General features: G+C 44.7%; 1 long non-coding RNA gene across 1 annotated transcript in view; it reads left to right on the top strand.

The window, feature by feature from the left end:
• Positions 1–549: 549 nt before the first annotated feature.
• Positions 550–18,501, top strand: part of LOC123362958 — a 35,359-nt gene continuing 17,407 nt past the window's right edge. The window contains exon 1 of the long non-coding RNA XR_006576660.1: positions 550–609. This is a non-coding gene — a long non-coding RNA (uncharacterized LOC123362958). The remainder of the gene's footprint in view (positions 610–18,501) is intronic.

The following is an 18,501-nucleotide window of genomic DNA, read 5'->3' as shown; positions in this document are numbered from 1 at the left end:
AGAGACAAGTTACTTTCTTTTTATTCTTTAATAAATTCTTTTCTATTAAGGACTTGGTTGGTCTTTCCTTGGGTGGATTCTCAGGGAAAGAGGAGGGGGAGGTAACCCTCTGTAGTTAGATCCCGGTGTCTCTCCTAGGAAAAGGGAGGGGGGAGGAAGCAGGGGGGAATGGTTTATTTCTCCTGGGTGTAAGAACTCCATGGATTTGGGGCTCTTAGGATCCCCAAGGATTTGGGGGAAGGACTGTGTCCCAATCCACATTTCCTGATTGGGTGGTGGCAGCTTTTACTAGATCTAAACTAGGATTTTAGTTTAGAGGGAAACCAGTGCAGGTCCCCACATTGGAACCCAACAGCTCCAAGTGGGGGTGAGACCTATGACAATAAGTTTATTCAAATTAACTTTATTTAGGAAATTTGGCTTTTAAAAGTTTATAATTTTTAAAGGTTTTTGTTTTCTATTTTTCACCTCTAGAATCCTATTGGACTCACACAAATAAAATTGCACAAGCAACTTTGCCTTTGCTGCCCTTGTTTCTTTACTATCATGAATCACTGAAGATTGGACATAAGAAAAAATGTTACCCTCTTGCAAAGGAGGAAAGAAGAGGTAAGAATTATGAACCTTGGAAAAGACTAATATGCGCATAGTATACTGAATACAAAAAAAGAGCAAAGTCTTTGCAGTACAGCTTAGTGGATTGTACCTTCATTTTTGGATAGTCAGCATTACTCATTGCCAATTCATAATTAACATCTGCTGTAGCTAGACAATCCAGAACCAGATGCAAATTGCTAAGGTCCTTTTAAAACCTTCCACTACAAATGCAAAGACCAATTTTCCAGTGAGAAAGACAGAATCAGCACGCACATTACAGAATGTGTTACTAACAAGTCAGATATAGATGATATTTAGAAAAATTAGTAATGTAGTGATCTTAAAAATAAGCATGTAGAATTGTTTGGTGGGAGTACTCTGCCTTGTCAAAAAGAGGACCTAAATTTGATTCCTTAGCTCCTCATCCCATACCAGGCTATCAGGATAGCAGCTTTTTTGCCCGTATCTTCTGAAAGAAAGAGAATGCTCTGTATCACTCAAATGTGATCCATTTGGTCAAGTAAGGAGAAGTGCTGTACAAGACCATTCCAGACATTTTTAGATGGTGACTGACATGAGATCTCAAGCAGCAGCAGCAGCAGAAGAAGAAAAATGGGATCCAAAAAGATCCTCATGGGACCATGTGTTTGGGAGGGTGATTTTAAAGATGGTAGGAGAAGGATCCTTCTTCTAAATTAGTCTCCTCTGTAGCTGGAGGAACCAACTAGGGACAGAGCTCTTCTTGACCTGCTGCTCACAAACAGGGAAGAATTAGTAGGGGAAGCAAAAGTGGATGGGAACCTGGGAGGCGGTGACCATGAGATGGTCGAGTTCAGGATCCTGACAAAAGGAAGAAAGAAGAGCAGCAGAATATGGACCCTGGAATTCAGAAAAGCAGACTTTGACTCCCTCAGGGAATTGATGGGCAGGATCCGCTGGGAGAATAACATGAGGGGGAAAGGAGTCCAGGAGAGCTGGCTGTATTTTAAAGAATCCTTATTGAGGTTGCAGGACCAAACCATCCCGATGTGTAGAAAGAATAGTAAATATGGCAGGCGACCACCTTGGCTTAACAGTGAAATCCTTGCTGATCTTAAACACAAAAAAGAAGCTTACAAGGAGTGGAAGCTTGGACAAATGACCAGGGAGGAGTATAAAACTATTGCTCAGGCATGCAGGAATGAAATCAGGAAGGCCAAATCACAATTGGAGTTGCAGCTAGCAAGTGATGTTAACAGTAACAAGAAGGGTTTCTACAGGTATGTTAGCAACAAGAAGGTCAGGGAAAGTGTGGGCCCCTTACTGAATGGGAGAGGCAACCTAGTGACAGAGGATGTGGGAAAAGCTAATGTACTCAATGCTTTTTTTGCCTCTGTCTTCACAAATGAGGTCAGCTCCCAAACTACTGCTCTGCGCAGCACAGTATGGGGAGGAGGTGACCAGCCCTCTGTGGAGAAAGAAGTGGTTCAGGACTATTTAGAAAAGCTGGATGAGCACAAGTCCATGTGGCCAGATGCACTGCATCCGAGGGTGCTAAAGGAGTTGGCTGGTGTGATTGCAGAGCCATTGGCCATTATCTTTGAAAACTCATGGTGATCGGAGGAGGTCCCGGATGACTGGAAAAAGGCTAATGTAGTGCCCATCTTTAAAAAAGGGAAAAAGGAGGATCCGGGGAACTACAGGCCAGTCAGCCTCACCTCAGACCTTGGAAAAATCATGGAGCAGGTCCTCAAGGAATCAATTTTGAAGCACTTGGAGGAGAGGAAAGTGATCAGGAACAGTCAGTATGGATTCACCAAGGGCAAGTCATGCCTGACTAACCTAATTGCCTTTTATGTTGAGATAACTGGCTCTGTGGATGAGGGGAAAGCAGTGGATGTGCTATTCCTTGACTTTAGCAAAGCTTTTGATACCGTCTCCCACAGTATTCTTGCCAGCAAGTTGAAGAAGTATGGGCTGGAAGAATGGACTATAAGGTAGATAGAAAGCTGGCTAGATCGTCGGGCTCAAAAGGCAGTGATCATGTCTAGTTGGCAGCCGGTATCAAGTGGAGTGCCCCAAGGGTCGGTCCTGGGGCTGGTTTTGTTCAATACAGTAACTCCCCACTTAACGTCCTCTCACGTAACGTTGTTTTGATCTTACGTCCCTGCTCAGATATAGAACATGCTCCATTTAAAGTTGTGCAATGCTTCGCTATAATCTCATTTGGCTGCCTGCTTTGTACACAACTGGCAGCCCTCCATCAGCTCCCCTACACGCCCCCCCCAGCACCTCCCACCCGCCGGCAGACCTAGTGGATTAGTACCTTCCCCTTCCTCCCCCCGTCTCCTGCCCGCAGCAATCAGCTGGCTTGTGGCGTTCAGGAGGGAGGGGGGAGGAGCAAGGGCTCGGCGTGCAGGCTCCTCTTCCCTCCCCTGCCTCCCGAACACAGCCATCAGCTAGCTTGCGGTGTTCAGGAGGCAGAGGAGGGAGGGGGAGCCTGTGCGCCGTGTCCTCACTCCTCCTCCCTGAATGCCACAAGCCAGCTGATTGCTGCGGGCAGGAGGCAGGGGAGGGAGAGGGGAGGAGCGAGGACACGGCGTGCGGAATAAAGGGGGAGGGGGGAAGAAGAGACGGGTTAAGGGTAGGGGTTTGGGGGGAAGGGGTGGAGTGGGCGGGCCAAGGGTTAACCCCCACCCCCACCCCAGGTGCTTGCAGAGCAGGGGACGCTGCTGCTGCTGCTGCTGCACAACATGCTTCTCCTAGTCTACAGCACTTCAGCCTCCTTGCCTGCCTCATTGTCTCCAGTGCCAGTGGGCTGTGCTTGTATGGGGTAAGGCAGGGGCACCTCCCAACTATAGTACTGTACTGTGTGGCAAAAAAAAAATTCCCTGGAACGTAACCCCTCCATTTACATTCATTCTTATGGGGAAATTGGATTCGCTTAACATCGTTTCACTTAAAGTCGCATTTTTCAGGAACATAACTACAACATTAAGTGAGGAGTTACTGTACCTTCATTAATGATCTGGAGGAGTGCATGGATTGCACCCTCAGCAAGTTTGCAGATGACACTAAACTGGGAGGAGTGGTAGATATGCTGGAGGGTAGGGGGACCTAGGGACCTAGACAAATTAGAATATTGGGCCAAAAGACATCTGATGAGGTTAAAAAAAAAACAAATGCAGAGTCCTGCACTTAGGACGGAAGAATCCCATGCACTACTACAGACTAGGGACCGAGTGGCTAGGCAGCAGTTCTGCAGAAAAGGACCTAGGGGTTACAGTGGACAAGAAGCTGGATATGAGTCAATAGTGTGCCCTTGTTGCCAAGAAGGCTAACGGCATTTTGGGCTGTATAAGTAGGAGAATTGCCAGCAGATCATTCCCTTCTATTTGACATTGGTGAGGCCTCATCTGGAGTACTGTGTCCAGTTTTGGGCCCCACACTACAAGAAGGATGTGGAAAAATTGGAGAGTCCAGCAGAGGGCAACAAAAATTATTAGGAGGCTGGAGCACATGATTTACAAGGAGAGGCTGAGAGAACTGGGATTATTTAGTCTGCAGAAGAGAAAAATGAGGCGGGATTTGATAGCTGCTTTCAGCTACCTGAAAGGTTGTTCCAAAGAGGATGGAGCTCCGCTGTTCTCAGTGGTGGCAGAAGAAGGAACAAGGAGCAATGGTCTCCAGTTGCAGTGCAGGAGTGTAGTGGGGCAGCTGCCTCACTCCAACTAAAGAGGGGTTAAAAGCAGCCCTGGAGAGGGCTGCAGCTGGGAAAAGCTAGGCTGATTGGAGTAGCAGCCACAGCTGTGGCCAGCTCAATTAGGGCCCAGCTGGCCCTGATAAGAGGGCTGTGGGCCAGAAGCTGGAGGAGTCTCGCTCTAGCCCTGGAGTGGGAAGGGCTAACTGTTTGGGAGCAAGGTACCTGAAGTGGAGCAGTGCTGGGGAAGGGCAAAAGGAGCTGGGGAGCTCCAGCCTGGTAAATCCCCAAGCTGCAGGCCTTGCTAAAGGCCAAAGCTGGTACAGGGGTTGCAGGGGTGCAGCCTGGGCTTAGGCAGAGGCAGCTGGTCTGACTCCCTGCCAATGATGAGTGACCTTTACAGACTGCAGTCTGCCCCAGTGAGCAGGGGCTAGATGATGACTGGCGGTAGCCACTGAGGCAAAGTGGGTTTAGAGGCTTGGGGGGGTCCCCTGGGAGGGGAGACCCAGAGTGTGGGGGTACTGCTGGGGCAGAACCCTGAGGTAAAGGGCACCAAGGTCTGGGAGGGACACGGGGCCAGTGGCAGGCAATACACTGGCCTGCAGAGGGTGCTCTGGGCTGGAAAAGAGCTAATTCCCAGGATGACCAGCAGGAGGCAGTGCACCAGTGAGTCATCGCTTTGGATATTAGGAAAAACTATTTCACTAGGAGAGTGGTGACACACTGGAATGGGTTACCTAGGGAGGTGGTAGAATCTCTATCCTTAGAGGTTTCTAAGGCCCAGCTTTTGACACAGCCCTGGCTGGGATGATTTAATTGGGGTTGGTCCTACTCTGAGCAGGGGATTGGACTAGATGACCTCCTGAGTTCTCTTCCAACCCTAATCTTCTATGATTCTATGAGATATGAGCCATTAGCGATTATCTTTGAACAGTCATGGAAGACAGGAGAGATTCCAGAAGACTGGAAAAGGGCAAATCTATAAAAAGGGAAATAAGGATGACTCGGGGAATTGCAGACCAGTCAGCTTAACTTCTGTACCCGGAAAGATAATGGAGCAATTAATTAAGCAATCAATTTGCAAACACCTAGAAGATAAGATAAGTAACAGTCAGCATGGATTTGCCCCTATTGACCATGCATGACAGTCTCTTTTCATATTGCCCCTTACGCTTGCAATAGCCTCCCAGTTGGTGCTCTCCAGGTATATTTCCTCTCTTTCTTCTAGAAAGCCTTGGATATCCAACTGTTTCTGTGAAATCTCCTCATTAAAATAAAGGCACATTTTCTCGTGTATGAGCTTAATGTTGTATTGGTCTGTGTTATACTGAATTGTGCTTTCAGACTGTAAGCTCTGGGGCTGACCTACTGATAAAGCAGCACATTTATCCATTGTACTGCACCGTATACATTTGCAGCACACCAGCCTATACCAATCAGTGAGCTCCAGCCCCTGAGCTCCTCAGCGAGGTTTCTCTGCAATGCACAGCACCTCTCAATGTACATTCACAGAAGATATTATGTTCACTGCTCTGTTAAATCAATAAACTAATGTACTGATTAATTGGGGTAAATACACCATTGGTTTCAGACAGCCCTGAATTGATTTATAGTAAAACAAGTTTATTAACTAAAGAGCGCAGGGATTAAGTGATACCAAGTAAAAGAGATAGCAAATAAAAGTGGAAAGATCCATCTAAAGTCTAAAACTTAATCTAGCAAGATGCAGTCTTTGTTCAAGATGGTTTCTTTTACTCGGTGTCTCCTTTCCAGCTTTTTATTGGCTGTCTTGGCCAGGACCCACCAAAGAGTTCAAATTACTTGGTTTCTTTGTCTCCTTAAGGTGAAGGATCAAGATGTGTTCCTTATATCCCCAAAGGAGCTGTTTTTGTCTCATGAGCCAGGAACGCTTCCAGAGGATTCAGTTTCCTGTGGCTCTGTGGAGTGTAGGAGCCGTGTTAAATCTCTGTGTCTCAGGGTTTGGATAACCCCTGCTAATTTAGCTCGATAGCTTTGTTTGCTGTTGTAATGGGGTGCACTCACCTCTCATCTTGTGAGTACTCCCCATCTCAGTGTGTGTGCCTGCACTCTCTCTCTCTGTTTGTGGTGGGTCTGTGGTGACTCATGCCTCCAGTCAGTTCACACACAGTCTGTATATGAAATAAAATAAAGCAAACCCTTTCTGAGGTATAAGCCCAACAGGAGGCCTATAGCCTTCTGTAAGGTCCTTCGATCTGTAGCCTTATCTCTGGGCTCGCTCCTCAATAAGTCCAGCAGGGCCTATCACAGTGCCCTGCTTTGAACTGTTTCTCAACCTATTCTGGGCTTTTTCAAATGGTCCCTGCTCCTCAAGCAGTCCCAGCACTGGTGTGGGGCCATATTCCCCCAGAGCTCCCTCCTTGGAGACTCTTTGCCTTTCTGGGCCTTCCTGGCCCCAACTCTTCAGCTGAGCCACTAATAGAGTTCATTTCCCCTTCTGGGGTATATCAAAGTCCAGGCCACTTTCCCAGTGGCTGGTGCCGGGGGGAACCTGGGACTGTCCTCTACTCCAGGTCCCAGCCCAGGGACCCTATAAATAGCAGCCATCCACCACATCCCTTTTAATAAAACTGAGGCTGTGGTACAGTTCCCTGGGCCACTTCCCCATGGCTCTAGCACATTCTTCACCCTGACCTCAGGGCCTAGTCCTGGTTGAGTCCCAGCAGCCAGCCTGGAACTCCTTCATGTTCCCCACAGCCTCTGCCAGCAATGCTCTGTCCGGGGACCTGTAGCTCCCTCAGCCAGCTAGGCACACCACCCACACTCCTCCAGCTCCAGCAGGGAACTACACTCACTCTGGTCCTGCCAGCAGCTCTTCTTATACTAGCCTGCTGGGCCCTGATTAGCCACTGTATAGCTTCCCATACAGCTACTCTAGGAAGCTTGGAGGACCACTCTACTGCCCTATTCTGGGGGGCGGTGTGGTAGGGCTGCAAGGCCTTCAGCAGGGGACCTCTTGACCTAGTCCACCCCATAACAACTGCTAATATGTAAACTGAGATAAACCCATGTTCCTTTGTCTAGGACAGACCTGTTTATCACCTTTACCGAGGAAAGGCTGTCTTGTCCTAAACAAGCATTATACAGAGGGAATTCACAACTTCACATATAAGGTTAACATGTAAATCTTACTATATTAATAACCAGCATGTTATTAGCTTTCATATGATACCTCACAGGGAATATTTTGTACTAATATTATTGCATTAGTGTGTACGATGCGAATGCAGGGTTGCCTAGGGTCACACCCTTCCACTTTAACCCCTAGAATGCCCTATAATAAGCCACCAAGGGCCAAGATCTCTGCTCTGCAGAAAGCTGTGGAAGGCCTCAAAGGCAGCTGGACCAGAATGTATCTATTGTGCAAGCAGTCTTACCCACAGAAAAGCAGCATAACTCCACCCACACCCCCATACCGGTGTTCTACAAAACAGCATTTCAAAGCAGCTGTCTTGGGTACTACAACCTTGGGCCAGTGGAGGAGCAGAGGCATTTAATCCGGGAATGGGGTGGAGGCAAGTAGCTCTGTGATGACCCAGATCCAATGGCCCAGACCTCCCAGCAGAGGGAGAATACAAGATCCCTGCATGCTGCTGTAGCCCTGTTGCTGAAGTGGAAGCCATGGGAAGGAGTTATTGGGGCTCCATGGCTTGCCAGAGAAGGGATTTAACACCCCCATAACTCCCACAGAGAACAAAGCCCATTTATTCCAGCTTTGCATGAGGATCGGGACTTAACACTATGAGAGGATGCAAGAGAAAGCCTACGTTAGAAAGGAGACAAATAAGAAGTGATATAAGAATATATAAAATAACAAATGATATAGAGAAGATAGTTCAGGAGCATCTCTTTGGTCTGTTTCATAACAGAAGAAGGAGGGGACATTAGATGATGTTAAAAGTGGCAAATTCAAAACTGGTTAAAGAAAATACTTTTCCCACACGTGAAATTAGACTGACACAGGAAGTGGCGGAGGTCAAGAAATTAGCAAAATTCGAAAAGGGATTGGACATTTATATGATAAGAAAATCTATGGTTACCATAGTTAATTCTTATTTTGGAAGGATACTAAACCTTATGGTTCAGGATTCAAGTGAATCCCTAACTATGAGCAAGTAGGCTAAAACCTAAAGTGGAGGGTAGATTATCCCACATCCACCTAATGCATGATTCTCACACCCTCCTTTGAAGTACCTGGTGTTGGCCACTGTCAGAGATGGGACACTGGATCAGATGGACCAATCTTTGGGTCTGATCCAGTCTGGCAGTGCATATGAGTGGGTTTATTTTGTATCATTTTCTATTTCTTGTATCAGTTTTCATTTCAAGAAGAGATTTACTATGTGCCCCTTTCTATTTTTAATAAGCATAAAAATAATCAGCTGTAGTGTAAACTGGGGGGAAAGGGGAGGAGTGAGGTGATTTGCTACTTTGGGGCAGTATTTTGCCTGATTTGGGATTTTGATTTACTGGCCATTTCACTACTTCTTGTTAATAATCATAATAACTAACCTGTGAGAAAGGGATGGAAATGCCCTGCCACTCAAAAAGGGAAACACCGAACGGTCAAAGCAATAAAGCATGAAACATTACTCACAGAGTCTGTGAGCATTACAGTTATGATATTCATGGCAAGGATTGTAATGGTAGGAGAAAATAGCACCAAATGAATCCATCCCATTAACAAGGATCACAGTGAAAATGAGAAATGGCAAAATAATTAACCCATTGAATCTGTCATTTATAAACACATGCCTGAATTATGATTCTTTCTGGATGCCAAATACCTGTAAAGGAAGCCTCATCAATCTGGTAATTGTGGGGATTATTTCCAAGGAATGCTGTCAGGTTAAATTTAGCCCCAAATTTTAGTTTTGGTAAATTGAAGCTATTACAAAAGCCATGCCCAACAGAAACTTTGCCATTTTTTTAAATTCTAGTGTAGCCAGTTTTGTTTAACGCCAAAAATGCTCCACACAAAACAGCAAATGAATGTAATGTTCTTCTACCGCAATGTAACATTGTGTCACTATTAGGGCTGTCAAATTATTTAAAAAATTGATCGCAATTAATCGCACTGTTAAACAATAATAGAATACCATTTATTTAAATATTTTTTGATGTTTTCTACATTTTAAAATATATTGATTTCAGTTACAACACAGAATACAAAGTGTACAGTGCTCACTTTATATTGATTTTTATTAAAAATATTTGTGCTGTAAAAAACAAAAGACATAGTATTTTTGAATTCACCTCACACAAGTACTGTAATACAAAACTGTGATTAATCGACAGCCCTAGTCGCTATGATAGGGCCTGAGGATCAGAAGGTGAATAGCACTAGAAACTATTGCAATAAATGAACTAATCTATTTTCATTGTCCATGAATAGAGAGATTCAAAAAGTAAGCAAGCAGCATAAATGGGGGAAAATAAATTTGGTTGTTTAAAATATTTTCAGCTTTAATAATCTGTGTTATCAGTAATAATGGACCCAATCCACATCCACTTAGTAGTAAGTGTAATGCTTAGAGCCATGAGTAGTCGCTTTTAATTAGATCTAAATTTCACAGACAGGCTCTGTCTGTACAATGGGCTGTACCAAGCCACCGGATCCAATCACCTGCAAACTTTAGAGGACATTCAGATCAAGATGTAACAAAATCCAGTTCTGAACTTTGCAGTTTAGGCCTTTTCCTTATCAAGACACTGACTTCATACAGGTGTCAGGAGGCTTCATTAATATTCATACGTCTTGCAACTACCAGATGGAAGCACTATAAAAATGCAAAACATTATGAGCATTAAAGAATACATATGTCATAAAAAGCCACAAATCCTGAGTGGCTCTGCTGAGGCCAATGGGTCTACTCAGGTGAGAAGAGACAATTCTCATGAGGAGAAGTGCAGGATCTGGCCTCAGACAATTTATTTGGGGGATGGAGGGGAGGGGGGACTTATTTTGACATTAAATTTCAACATGGCATATGCCACAGAAGACAGCACTTATGCACTATAGTAACCATTTCACAAATACACAATCATTTGCTTGATAATCCCCAAGGTTTTATGCCCTTTTCTGCCAGTCCTGGCTGTGAACTCCAGGGACATTCATCACATATAGCCCCAGACCTTGTTCTTATGGAAGTCAAAGGAAGTGTTGCCATTGCCTTCCATGGGAGCATGACTGGACTGGCAGACATTGCATATATTTATTGCAATATTTCATGTTTCTATTAGTAAAATGTGTGATTGGATCATCCTGTATTCAAACAGTCACCAAAATAAGTATTTTAGATTATTTCTTTGCACATCCATTTATATAGCCAAACAACAAAGGGTCAGACACAAGCTGCTGCTGAACTTTCTGTGACCCTCTCAGAAAGACTACTTTAGCACTCTCCAAAGGAAACTTTCAAGCATGGAGACCTACTGTAAGAGGATGAAAGGAAAACCAAACATACTGTTTCTTCTTTGCTGACCCAAGAAGAATCTTTACCAAATCTAAACTGACAGTTCATGGAACTTAAAAACAAAAACTTGTCTTGTTTCTAGTTCTAAATCGGCATATAACCAGCTGCTCTTAAAGACACAAGCCAGGCCTAAAGAAGAGCTCTGTGTAGCTTGAAAGCTTGTCTCTTTCATCAACAGACAGGGCCTGCTCTAGCATTTTTGCTGCCCCAAGTGGCAAAGAGGAAAAAAAAAAAAGCTGCGATCGGCTGCTGCTCTCCCGCACCTCTTCATTCTTCTGGGGCAATTCGGCGTCCGGGGTTCTTCCCTCTGAGAGGGACTGAGGGACCCGTCACCAAATTGCCACCCAAGACCCGGACGTGCCGCCCCAAGTACCAGCTTGCTGCGCTTGTGCCTGGAGCCAGCCCTGCCAACCGAAGTTGGTTCAATTAAAGATCTTACCTCACCCACCTTGTCTCTCTACAAGTCCTCCATAAACACATTCATGTTCCAGACAGCACATAAAAGTATTGGAAATATCTTTGACTGTACTGTTAACTATACTTTGAAATGAAAAGAAATGCTTGGCGTAAGCCAGTGAATTTTAAGAGTAGCTATTAGCATCATATAAATCTTTAAAATGTGACCTCTTTTTTAATCTTTTTAAATTTTTCATTTTGTCCAAGCATTTATACCATGATTACATTCACAGCTTCCAAACTGCTCCTCACATAGCTCAAAAAAAGAAGTAATTTGGATGAAAGAATGATAGACAGAAATCTCTAGAGAAAGAGTCTTTAATAAAAGTAAAGAAGGACTGCTGCTGAGAATGAATTATTATTATTTACTTGTATTATAGTAGCACCTAAAGTATCCTACCAAAACTAGGGCTGCATTGTGCCAGGCATAGTACAGAGTGTAGATTTTAAAAAATGAGTTTAGTAGTTGTCTCTGAAATCAAAGCTACACTGCAATTTCTATGGCTAGACATTATCACAATAATCATTTGGTTAAAGATACACATCCACAACTGGTCAAAAACACTCTCATTATAGGAGTGCTTCTATATTCCCCATTGATGCTAAAGTTCTCATATAGCAGCATTCACAAGTAATGCATTCATTAATTAGCTGACTAGGAGACAACATCACATTCTGGCACAAAGTGACCTGGCATCAGTAATACGTGCATTTCTCATCTCCTACACAGGACAACAGTCTTGCAATCTACCTGGGTGAAAAGACATAAATCCTCAGGAAACTCCAACCAGTACAGAATGCTGCAAAGCATCTCCTCAGCAACATGATCTATTTCCTTCCTACCGGTAGTCGTACCTCATAATCCACTGGTCCTACCCTTCGGACCACTGTGAAAGGGCCCTGCCATTTTGCAAGTAGCTTGGAATCAGCCAAAGATAGCAGGAGCAGGACACTATCCCCTGGTTCAAAAGTGTGCAGCCTCTCCCCTCGGTTGTATTGGCAGGCTTGGGTCTGTTGTGCTTGCAATAGATTCGCCTGGGCGTATGTTCCTCACTTCTGGAGTCGTTCGGGGAGTTGTAGTATGTAGGGAACTGATCCCATGACCTGGGATCCTTGCTCTTCCCAGGTCTCCTTCAGGAGGTCGAGGATCCCCTGGGGCTGTCACCCATAAAGCAGTTAGAAAGGTGAGAAGCCTGTGGAAGCCTGGGGAACCTCCCGCATGGCGAACAATAAGGCCAGTAGTAGCTTGTCCCAGTGTTGTGGGTCATCTTCTACGAATTTTCTTAGCATGGATTTCAACATCCCATTAAACTTTTCCACCTGGCCATTTGTCTGAGGATGATATACAGAGATCTTAAGTGCTCAGATTGTCAACAACTGGCACAATTCCGACATCAGTTTGGACAAGACGTTGGTTCCTTTATTGGTCAGAATCTCCCTGGATATTCCCGCCTGGGAGAAGATTTTCAGAAGTTTGGCAGCCTGGGTAGGGGGGCCCAGGCCCCCCCGACTCCACCGGGCACTGACCCAGGGCCCTAATAGTGGCAGAGTGGTCCACCACTGGGTCAGTGGGGAATCCAGCCGCAACACGCTGACTTGACTCAGGTGGGAGATACCATTCACTCACCCTCCCTCAGTCACTTCCGACCGGGTTTCCCAAAGCCGCAGTCCATGGGGTATCAGAGTCTTCAGGCTCCTTGGCGTGGACCTACTGTCTGACTGTCAGGATATCCAGCTCCCGCAGGCAAGGGCTGGGTCAGCCCTTCAGCTGGAGCCTCCACCCAAGGTCGTTCCCCTCTGGCGCTGAGCCCTGAATGAGCTGAGCTGCTCCCTTTTATAACTAGTCTCCAGCTGGAGCATGCCCAGCAGGGCCATGGGACCGTGGCCTCCTTGGCCCAGACAGTGGTCCAGTACTAGTGCGGGGCAAGTGAGCTCCGTCACAGGGGATTACATTTAATTTGAGCCTCCATTATGATGGATTTTTTTTAAATGTCCATACAGCTTGCAGGCATTTCACTTTTGGCACTGTATCTTTTAATTTCTGTTTAACTAACTTCCTCATTTTTGTGTAGTTCCCCTTTCTGAAGTTAAATGCTACTGTGGCGGACTTCTTTGGTGTGCCTCCCTTCACCCCAAGGATGTTAAATTAATTGTACTATGGTCATTATTACCAAGCAGTTCAGCTATATTCATCTCTTAGACCAGATACTGTGCTCCACTTAGGACTAAATAAAAAATTGCCTCTCCTCTTGTGCGTTCCAGGACTAGCTGCTCCAAGAAGCAGACATCTATGGTGTCAAGAAACTTTATCTCTGCATCCTGTCCTGAAGTGACATGTACCCACTCAATATGGGGATAGTTGCAATCTCTCATTATTATTATTATTATTATTATTGAGTTTTCTATTGTTATAGCCTCTCTAATCTCCCTGAGAATTACACAATCACTAATCATCATCCTGGTCAGGAGGTCAGTAGTATATCCTTACTGCTATATTCTTATTATTTAAGCATGGAATTTCTATCCACAGAGATTCTATGGTACAGTCTGAGTCATTAAAAGATTTTTACTATTTTTGACTCTATGCTTTCTTTCACACATAGTGCCACTCCCCCACCAGCATGACCTACTGTTATGTCTATACATTTTGTACCCTACTACCACGTCCATGTCCCGCGTGGTAGTAGGGTACAAAATATCATCGTTCCACCAAGTTTCTGTGCTGCCTATCAATATCCTCATTTACTACCAGACAGTCAAGTTAACTCCTCTTAGTATTTAGACTTCTTGTATTTATGTACAAAGCACTTATTAAATTTGTCACTTTTTAGCTGCCTGCCATTATATGACGTAATTGAATGGGATTCTTTTGCATTTGACTGTTTCTCTTCAGTTCCTACCTGCACTTTATCAAGTTCTATCCTCTCCTGCTTACTAGGATATAGAGAATCCCTGTTAAATAGATCCTCCCCTAGGGCTGGTCTACACCGGGAGGTCGGGGGGGGTCGATGTAAGATACACAACTTCAGCTACGGGAATACCGTAGCTGAAGTCGACATATCTTATTTCAACTTACCTCCCATCCTCAAGGCGCGGGATCGACAGCCGTGGCTCCCCCGTCAACTCCGCTACCGCTGCTTGCTCTGGTGGAGTTCTGGAGTCGATGGGAGCGCGTTCGGGGATTGATATATCACATCTAGACGAGACGCGATATATCGATCCCCGATAAAGCGATCGTTACCCGCCGATCTGGCAGGTAGTCTGGACGTACCCTAAGGGATGTCTCTGTCCGAACCATCTGATCCTCTGCATCTGTTGGCTCTTCCCCATTTCTTACTTTAAAAACTGCTCTACAACCTGTTTAAATGTATATGTCACCTATCTGATTCTATTTTGGTTTAGACAGAGCCTGTCCTTCCTGTATAGGTTCCTCCTTTCCCAAAAGGTTCCTTGAGTCCTAACAAATTTAAACCCCTCTTCCCCATACCATTGTTTCATCCACTCATTGAGGCCTTCAATTCTGCCTGTCTAACTGGCTCTGTGCTTGGAACTTGAAGCATTTCAGACAATGCTACTATGGAGGTCCTAGACTTCAATCTCTTACCTGACAGCCTAAATTTGGCCTCCAAGACCTCTCTCCTATCTTTCCCTGTGTCATTGGTACCTACTTGAACCACGACCACCAGTTCATCCCCAGCACTGCACGTGTGCCTGTCTAGATGTCTTGAGAGATCTGCAATCTTTGCACCTGGTGGGCAATTCACCATGTGGATCTCCTAGTCATCACAAACCCAACTATCTATATTTCTAATAATTGAATCCCCCATTACTGTTATCTGTCTCTTCCTAATAACTGGAATTCCCTCCCCCAAAGAGGTATCCTCAGTGCAAGAGGATACCATGACATCATCTGAAGGGAGGGTCCAAACTATGGGATTGTTTCCCTCTGCTCCACTTTGATGTTCCCCTTCCCTGAGACTTTCATCCTCCTCAATAGCACTGAGGCTATCAGACTGGGGGTGGTACTGTTCTACTGTGTTCTGGAAAGCATCCTCTATGTACCTTAACTGAAGCCAAGTAAATCAAAGACAGTGTCAACATGCTTCCACTTATATCATGCTCTGAACATCCAAGCGCTCACACCCCAAGTTGAGTCGGCCAATTTTTTGAGCAAGTTGTTCTGAGAGCTAACTTTGGCTGCTGTTTTCTTCAAGTAGTTGTGGTGCATCGATGACCTATCCAAGGTCACATTGAGATAAATTGGGTTTGGAGCATGCTTCAGCCGTTTAAGAAAATATTTAACTCGTGGCTTGTGCTTGCATTATGCAGATGAAATATGCTAGAAACCATCTTGGAAAAGCTCCACTGCAGGCGCCATCGACTACAGTAGTGTGCCATGAGCTTCATATCATCATTCAGGACGGTGTCAATTTCTGAGAAAGACTGCTGATAACTGCAGCAGATGTCATCAGCAAAGATAAACTTGCACAAGAATGGTGCTGGCAAGTCATCGATGTACACATTGAGCAGTATTGGTGAAAACTGAACCTTGAGAAAAATTGTTAATCTGACACTTCCAGATTAACCCAGATGCTTAGAACATTAGCCCTTGCCCTCTGCTATACAACAGCAGAGTATCATGCTCCTATCTGGTGGCATTCGTTTCACACGAGGCTGGTTGACGTAAAGCTCATCAAAGCTATGCACATTGTTATCAGGGCTGCCAATACTTAACATAGCACCACTCCACATTTGCCATGACGGGGCCTCCATCATGCTCCTGGCCAAGATCCATGAGAACAGCGACATGCCTCTGTACTCAGACCTCTTCAACTACTCACCAGTTTGCCTGGCTTCAAGATGCCCTTTATGGTCACTTATGCCATCACAGGACATGATGGTGGAATCTGTTTGGCATAACAAGTGGTCAGCGACAACAGTCATTAATCACTCTCTTGTCACCGACCCAACCAGCTGCCCACCAGGTTTTGACCTGCCAAGGCACCTGTGGTCATCCCTAAACCTGTTTTGAACAGGACAGGCCAATTGTGAAGCCAATCTCTTCAAATGGGGTTTCTCTAACAACCCGCAATGTAGATGCGGTCAGCTTCAGGCTATGTCACATATCCTATATGCGTGCCCTCTGACTTACTTCAACAATGAGCTATCACCTCTTCATCTGGCTGATGATGGTGCTATCAGATGGATGGGGACACTGCACATATGCTGAAAGATGCTCAGCGTTTAACATCATCTTGAATGGTCAGCGGTTGGCACACAATCCAAGCCAGTGTATCTAGGGGTTACCCTAGATCATATGTTCACATACAAATACCAGCTCACTTAACAGGTTCAAGGGTGGTTTGGTTTGCTATGCTATGACCAACCATGCCTGGGACCCCACTGTGCATCTGTGTTACTGTGAAGCATGCTGTACACATGTTGGATGGTTGCTCTTTTTGTGTTGGGCTCCCGGGAGGTCCTATCAAGTGGGATACTGCTGATTCAGAAGCCATTGACTGGCTTAAGACTATTTTGCTGGTTTTTTTGTTTGTTTCTAAACTTAGCCTTGCTTGTCTTGCCCACTTCCACATTTTGGGGTGCAAACCAGACCAGTGAGAGGCTGTTATCACTGTCCCATAACCTTGGGTCCCTCACAATGCTTTGCTGTTGTAAGCTCCCAACCTGGGCCACTCACAACTAGTATGCCAGCATGCAGGTCACACCGAGTCTCTGTGTGCTAGATTGTTCTTGTTCAGCTGCTCTGACCCCAGCAGCCTGTCTACAGCCCCACTCTGGCTTCACCAGCCATGATTAGTAACTGCAGGGTGACCCCCAATACACTCCCAGTCCTGGATTTTCCCAAAAACATGAGTTCTGCGATGTCCAGCCCTCTCCTGGACAGTTCAGATATAACAGTTCATTCCTCCTGTAATTCAACAGTTTGTTACTTTAACTAGATTTACCAAACCATCCAGTTTAAACACAGCACTGGATTCGTTTCGATTAAAAATAAAATATGTTTATTAACAAAGAAGATATACTTGAATTCACTTCAAATCTGAAGAGATAAAGTTAGAAATGGTGACAAGCAATTAAGAGTGAAAACACATCTAAAAGTCTAAAATTTATTCTAGCAAATTTTGGTCAAGGCTTTGTTTAAGATGGTCTTTCTCACCCACGGTCTTCCAACAAGATGGTGACTGACCCTTTCCTTGGTCAGGATGTCTCACAGAGGCCCAAAGGTGCTGGTGCCTTTGTCTTCTTAGGTGAAAGAGATAAAGGGGCAGATACTCCAAGTTCTTTTATAGTCCAATGAATGTTGGATGTAGATACTTCAGAAGGTTACCCCTGGAAGTTTATCCAAGCAGCGAGGAAGGTGATATGAAGTATGGTGGTGAAGGAAGCACCATGCTCTTTCTTCCTCCACATGCCTTCGCTAAAATGCAAATTGTTCTGTTTCCTGCTAGCATCTTGCCCTGCTGTTTTGAGGACCCTGTTTACTATTTATATGTAAATAGAGGTAAACACACGTTCCTTTGTTTAGGATAGGCCTGTTTAACAACTTTTGCCTAGCCAGGGCTGTCTGGTTTTGAACATGTCCTAATATCTTCATACAGGGGAAATTCACAACTTTATGTGTAATGTTGCTACATCATTTCACCAAGATAGGTGAGTTTTGACCCATGAGTTATTAGTCTTCAAAGGATACCTCAACAGGGGATATTTTATGCAAAGATTTTTACACTGGTGTGCAGGGTGTGAATACAGGGGTGCTTTCAGTCACACCCACACACAATGACTATATATAAAAGATTAATTCTCTCCAGTTGAAGAAACACTCAAGTTAGTTTTCATCCTGTTTTCCTTGCAGTGATTACAATATAATCATGTTGAAGCTTTAAATGGAAACCTATTTCCTTACCAAAATTTCTTTCCCTTAAAACATATGCATATTAGTAATGGTGCTAGTTTGTTTTTGTAGGGTTGTTGATGGCATGCTAGCAATGAAGTTTGTTTGCTTTCAGAAATAAAGAACATGTTCTAAAATTTAAAAAAAAACCATATACACACACACACTTACAATTACATAAGATTTGAAACAAAATAGGTTATATGTGGATGAGAGGATGGCTGCAGAGATGAGGGATGTGGCTGGGTCAAAACTGAATAAATTAGGGGATGAGAGGAGGGAAAGACTGAGATGATACTTAAGAAGAGAATAATAGATGGAGTGACAAGATAAGAGGATTT

The sequence above is a fragment of the Mauremys mutica genome, chromosome 2 (genome assembly GCF_020497125.1).
Source record: "Mauremys mutica isolate MM-2020 ecotype Southern chromosome 2, ASM2049712v1, whole genome shotgun sequence".
In the NCBI taxonomy this organism is placed as follows: Eukaryota; Metazoa; Chordata; order Testudines; family Geoemydidae; genus Mauremys; species Mauremys mutica.
Note: the sequence above shows the minus strand (reverse complement) of the source record. Positions and strands in the feature narration are given on the sequence as shown.